The sequence below is a fragment of the Anas platyrhynchos genome, chromosome 1 (assembly GCF_047663525.1).
Source record: "Anas platyrhynchos isolate ZD024472 breed Pekin duck chromosome 1, IASCAAS_PekinDuck_T2T, whole genome shotgun sequence".
NCBI lineage: Eukaryota > Metazoa > Chordata > Aves > Anseriformes > Anatidae > Anas > Anas platyrhynchos.
This window is the reverse complement of record NC_092587.1, coordinates 57,972,846-57,979,558: the sequence shown is the minus strand read 5'-3', so window position 1 is coordinate 57,979,558 and position 6,713 is coordinate 57,972,846. Positions and strand designations below refer to the sequence as shown.

The 6,713-nt window shown below is 43.9% G+C and overlaps 1 long non-coding RNA gene across 1 annotated transcript; it reads left to right on the top strand.

The window, feature by feature from the left end:
* The first annotated feature begins 136 nt into the window (after nt 1–136).
* LOC113842390 (uncharacterized) lies at nt 137–6,459 on the top strand. Its single transcript, XR_003494843.3, has 3 exons — nt 137–753; nt 2,149–3,918; nt 6,042–6,459. It is a non-coding gene; the product is annotated as an uncharacterized lncRNA (long non-coding RNA).
* Nucleotides 6,460–6,713: the final 254 nt, after the last annotated feature.

Sequence of the window (6,713 nt, the reverse complement as noted above, 5' to 3'; positions counted from 1 at the left end):
GACCACCAGGTCCCCGGGTTTGTGTGTGCCCTCCTGTAATCCCTTCCTTCTCTCAGGTAAATGCCTTTTGCCAGTGTGAGAAACGCCGTAGCCAGTAACAGGCTCAGGGGAGGATCTCAGTGAAGCAGCATTTTTATTGGCGATTGCAGTGGGGGGCGTCCCACAAGAGGAGCACACCTCCTGGGCACACAGCACAGTTCATAGATTTTATTTCTCAATGACCGTGCCCCTCCCCTGTTTCCCCATTTACTGGGTTATCCGGGTTCACAACCTGTCCAGTGCTTCACAGACAATACACGGCCTTCAGCTGCCAGCCTGTTAATTTTCAAATTTCTTCTGACTTTTTTTCGTGTTTGAGGTGGCTTCTTCACTTACATGCCTTGACACCCTGATTTTTGCCTAATTGCTCTAAGGAGCTCGGTTGTCTGCATTTTACAAGGTCACCTGCTAAGCTTTCTTATCACTGCAGGTATATTTCAATGTCATATTCCTTACCTTTAAACAGTGTAACTCTGTGCAAAAACACTTTTATTCCCGCTCCAGGAACTCCAACTGCCTTTTGGGGTAGTTCCCCTTTAACAAAAAATGTGTAGGTGTGAGTAGTCGCTCATAACTTCAAGTGGCATTACATTTCTCAAATACTTATTTCTAGCAGTGATTTTGTAATTATTTCTTTATTGTGTTTTGCATGTAGGGAGGGGACTTCTGAAATAAACCAGCACTTCATCATGGAGTGGGCTCCATGGGAAGCAGGTGAGTGCCTGCAGCTTTTGTGTTGCTTTGTATGGAGGGGTACCACAGGGAAAGCCCCAGCCAGATGAGTGCACTGTTTGCTTGAACAGCTTAGGAAACGCGAGTGCCATTTATCTACCTGCTACCAGTGATCTGTCACAGTTCTGTGCAAGTCATCTGCTCTCATTCAGCTTGATTTTCCCATGTTTATTAAATAGCTTCTCTTCAGCAGCATGTTGGGGGATTTATTTCAGCCGTGGCTGTGCAATTTTTCAGTGGGTAGTTGGATTCAATTTTATTTCAAATCAACGAACTTTTTAATAAGATGGATCTGTATCAGAACCTGTTGAAGGCCATTCTAATTCTAGCCATGTGCTAGATCTACTGGGTTTTATTTTATTCTGATCTGGAAAGTTGTTTATATTAAATAGCAATAATAATAATTGATTTCTTCTGGACACTAATGTTACTTTGCATGGTCCTGCAGATTTTTATTCTGTATGTAAATCCCCGTGTGTTCATCCATCTTGAAATGCTGTCCGTGAGAGATATAAGAGAAGAACTGCAGTTTATCGGTGGCTTGGGCTTTGTTTTGTCGCTGCTGACTTCAGTCAAGAAATGAACATTTTTATACAGATTAAACAGTATTAATGGATAACAACATTAATGAAAAGTATTAACATCCTTAGTTGAGAAAATTAACAAATACTGCCCTGTCTTTAATCTATGTTCACTTTCTATTAAGGAATGGACTCTAGATACCAAAGGTAAAGTACACAAGGTAATAAATACAAAGTACTATCCTCAGTCAGAAGGTTCAAACCAAAAAAGAGCAGGCAGCTGTTAAAGGATGCTTCACGGGCAGGGCCATGCAGATTCATGGCCAGTAGCCTGATCTCAGTCATTAGCAGATTTTCTTGGTAACTAATAACTGTAAGGGCTCTGTGAGAATGGGACTTGCAATATCTGCTGCTTGAGTTGATGCACCTTCTTCCATTTTAAGGAATCCTAAGTAGAGAGTTGAAGCTTGAGTGAAACTAAATGGACAGTGTCTGATGTCTCCTACAGCCACTGCAGGCCTTGGGAGGACTTCCCTGCAAGCCAGTGGTAGTAATGCTAACTGGGCGTATAAGCTGGTTGGTGGAGTTGACACTTAAAATACCACTACTGGCAGATTACAGGGGAGCAGAAGGCATGGACAAAGCCCACCCAGGAGAGCCAACAGGGTAGAGCATCAGCATGAGAAACGGTGGGCTCCCAAAGCCAGGGCTCGCTGTAAATTGAAGAGCAGGGTGTTAGCTGGAGGTCTGGCTCCAACAGCAACTCATAATCTCTCAGGAGGAGCTAATTCTTCTTAAAAGTTGCCTTTGTAGACAGTCTCTTGCTAGTCCTTCCATCTACTTACTCTGTCTTCAGATGGAGCCTGCTCCCCACAAGCACTGGGAAATTGGCCTTGCCACCTTTGGTGAGGTTTTGTATTGGGGTGGCAGTGATGGTCATCTCCTGAAAGACAGAGCTCTCATCTGTGCTTTTAAGTCTCTCGCCTTTGGCAAGTTACAAAGATAAAGCTGCAGGAAGGTGCTGCCAAGCCCTCTGAAGCAAGATGCGAGCCTTCAAGCCAGACAACAAAGAACTGCCAACTATCATCAATATGGCTTTTTCTGGTGAGTACAGAGCTTGATCTCAGTGCACCCACTCAAGAGAAACGCTTTGGGCCAGATCAAAAAACACAGGCACTTAGCAGACAACTTAAAATGGTATTTTATATATATTATATTACATGGTGCTTGCTGGACACCCCAGCCTGCAGCCCCTTGGGCCTGGATGTGGGTTTTGCAGTTTTTCACCAGCAACCCGCCCCCAGCACCCCAGAGCCCTGGTGTGCTCTGCTGTGCCTGCAGCTGCTGCTGGCCTGGCATCTCCCCCAGCCCACGGCTGCTCTGAAAGCAAGAAATGAGCCGGAGCAGTCGGTTTCAGGCTGATTTTATGCACATGGTGTCAAGCCACCTAGCACAGCCTGGCAGCTTTGAGCTGTTAAAAAAAAAAAAAAAAAAAAAGAAAGAAAGAAAAAAAAGGCCTTTTTAGTTGCTTCATTTGTAAAAATGTGGTGGCTGCTGCTGGTTTTGAATAGAGCAAGGGCTGAACCAGGTCCCTAGGCCCCTGGTCTCAGTGTTCCCACCCCAAAAGGATGGAGCCTGCTAGCCTGTGGCACAAACGCTTTCCAGCTGGCTTGAGGTGAGACTTCTGGCTCCCTTCCCTTCTCCCCCAGCACTTAGCTTTTCCTACCGCCTGGCTCCAGGCGGCTTTCTGCTCGCCAGATTGCTTTCCCCGGCGTCTTGTTACGCGGGGAGCTCAGGCGTCTGGCTGGGTTTGGGTTTCGTGGCCAGGGCTGAGGAGACGGACGCCCAGGGACAAACCTGCGCATCCTGGAGTCCTTCTGTCGGCGCTGTGCTCTCCTCTCCGTTGACAGGACCCAAGCTCTGGTGGGGTCGGCTGTGAGCCTTCTGGGGGTGAGTACCGAGCCACGAAATGCTGCAGTTTGTTAGCCAGAACCAAACCCTGTCAGGCAGAGCTGTCCTAAAGTCAGCTGTTGTCTCCGATTCTCAGCCACATTCAGTCTCAGGCACACCCACGTGCAATTTTCAGCCTGAAGGACGCTGTTCTCCCCAGCAGAAATAACCCCCCAGCAGCTTTCCTTCATACAAAGGCAAATCAGGTGTCTCACTGTGTCTGATAAATGGATCCTCCTGCAATAAGATATTCCAGGAAATGACCCTGGCAGGGTGCCTGGAGGGTTTCCTAAACCAGGGTAGCTGCCTCTGCAGCCAGAGCTGGAGACTGCAATTTAATAAGCTCGGTGCAGCTGGCACCAATTTGGAAACTATTGTGCATACGAGCAAACCGCACTCATTCCCAGGGGTATTTGGCCTTGGATGTGAGCGCAAGTGGAATTTGCACTGAGTTTCTACAGAGTTTTCCATGAAATTTTTACATGCAGAGGGTCAGCTGTGGCATGCAGTCCATCATCACGCCAATTTCACAAATCAATAGGTAAACAGATCAACCTTCAGTTGCTTAAGTGTAATTTTTTTTTTTCCCCGCATTTTGAAGGGTGAAAGGGAATGATCATGCCAGAACCGTCTCTCTTATTTTCAAAGAGGGAAATGGATCCCTGCTTTTAACTGGGTATGTCTTAAACTCTACCACAGCCAAGAGGCATCCTCCCACCACTGCTCTTGTTCTTTTCACCAAACCTTTTTGCAACAGGAATACGTCTGCATTATCAATATTTAACTTCTGCCCCTGGAGGCCTTGGACTCCATTAAACATCCCTACAGCATTATTCATCCTAGAATCTGCATATAAGATTTTGATTTACAAACGTTAAGAAAATCCACTTACGTTTAACTGAAAAACTTCCTTTCCTTTATTCAGTGCAAATTAAATGTCAAAAAAGTTTAGCTCGCACAATTTGGGAACGCCGTGATTTACAAGCACGTTATCTTCTCTCTGTAAATATAGTTGAAGCAGAAAGTCTGCGTGACTTAACTGGAACATTAATCACATCCAAAGCTCTACAGAATGAAGAGTTTTATAGCTATAAGCAAGGCTGCTGCCAGCTCTTATCATGACAACGAGGTGGTGGGGAAAATAGTAGCCCTCAGCTCTCCGCTGTGCTCTCTGCACCTCCTGTGTCTGTGCCGTGGCCCATATGCTTCCCCTTCTGCTGAAGGCAAGAGAGAAATCAATTTCCATCCTTCTGCACCTACGGATGCTTAGAGCACATTAGTGGGCAGCGTTGTGAAACTCTGCAGTAGGGAGCAGCTACTTACCTGACTTAATTCACCCTATTTATGTGGCCTTTCAAGGAAGACAGTTACTTAAAGTATAGCCCACATCATTCATACCGATTTGGGGGCAGATAAGCATGGGTCAGTTAATATTTAGGATGTGCTGCCTCATGCCACAGCTCCCTAAGTACAACATCCAGACGTATCTTAGTATATCTTAGTATGCAGCAGAGACCAGAGCCAAGGAATAAATACAACAATAAAGATGCATACGTACATCAACATCACTGGTAAAGGCAGAGCCTCGGATCCCATTAAACCTGTGGGAACAAAAATGTTTTTGCACAGTTACATTGTTTAGAGGGAAGGAATGTGGTGCTGAAATATGCTTGCAGTGATAAGAAACCTTAACAATGCAGACAGACTCTTTAGAGCAATTAGGTGAAAATCAGGGTGTCAAGCCAGATAAGCCAGATAACATTGCCACCTCAAAGAGTAAAAAAAGTCAAAAGAAATCTGAAAAATAACAGGCTGGCCACTGAAAGCCATGTATCAGCTGTGAAGCATCGGATAGGGTGTGAACCTGGATTACGCAGTCAATGGGGAAATGGGAGGGTCCTGGTCATCCAGAAACGAAGTCTATAAACTGTGCTAGGTGTTTGAGCATCAATGCTATTTTGAGTAAATTTTCTCCAAAGTTTTACCACAAACTGCCACTGCTATCTTAACTCAAAGTCAATTCAGGGTTGTTAGGTCAAACAAAACATTCAGGGAAATAGCAGCAGTTTTGTGGAAGCAGATGGGATACAACAGGGAATGGTCACTCTCATTTTTAATTTAAGCCACTTTTAAAGGATCAGTGCATTTAAAAACAGGAATGTGAGAATGTGTTTTTTTTTAAACAAAATTAAAAACTCACAGTGGTTGAGTGGCTGTGCTAACTACCACTGACTAGTATAAATTAGGTAAATTCCCTCGGTTATTTCCATGCATAGCACCATGTGTGCTTTACCAGCACTACAGTACCCTGCAAACTTTAATAGTTTGCTTCAGAAAGCAACCACACAATGTATTGTACTATTACTTGTACATGTTTTTTTTTTTCAAAAAGTGAATAAACAAGGGTTTTGTCAGTCAGCCCTGGGGGAGGAGTGGGGTGGGAGTGAATACAGAAAAAGCCAAACAAACCACTGTCAGCTCTTTTGCACCTATGCTGGTACATAAACCACAAACTCCAGAAAACACTTAAACCTTAACTCACAGAAGAGCAGGCAGATTGAGAAAAATATAGCTGCTGTCAAACAAATGAGACAGATGACCTTACCTCCCTTTGTGCCCGTTCAGCTGCCAAACCTCTAGCTCCTCCTTAGCTGTAATCACAGCTTTCTCCGTTGCGGATTTGGGTGCAATTGAGAAGAGGGTATGACGGCCTCAAATAAATAGAATACAAACAGAAGGGGCTCTTGTACTGATCGTGTTATTCAGTTGTATATTTAATGAAAAACTCCATTCGTTTAGTCATAGCTGCTGAAGAATGACAGACTGCCACAAAACCCAGAACATCTGCCCAGACTGCTACAGGACACGCTGGATCTCCTCCAGAGGCTCTGGCAGCATAATGCTGATTTGTAAGAAGCACTGTTGAAATCCACGCATACATAGAAGTTTTTGAGTAACAAAGAACTGGCTATTTCAGGCTTCTGGGACGTCTTAGTTGAAGCTATTTTTCCATTATTAAACGGTTTTGTGGGTTTGTTTGTTGTTTGTTTTTTTTGTGAAAGACAAAACCAGCAAGAAATTATATGGCAATAGATTTAAGGTATGGTTTGTTTAAATTAATGTCAGGTATACGGAAAGATAATTTTTACATTTCAGTCAACTGCAAACAGTAAAAATACCAAAGGTTCCAAAATTTAGTCCAAATGAAATAATTACTAAAAACACCACCCCTATCCTAACAGGCTAAGAAATGGCATCTAACAAAATTACCCACCCAATTATTAAAGAACAGCAATGTTACTAAGAACAGCTCACTAAATTTACAGAACTACATTATCTAAAGTTTATTGCAAAACCAGAAAAGAGACAGCAAACTTGAAGTCTGTCTTTCATTTCAGATTTGTATCGCTTGTCCGAGTTTCACTCACTCACATACACACACACACACACGCAGCCTGTACACAGAAAGTT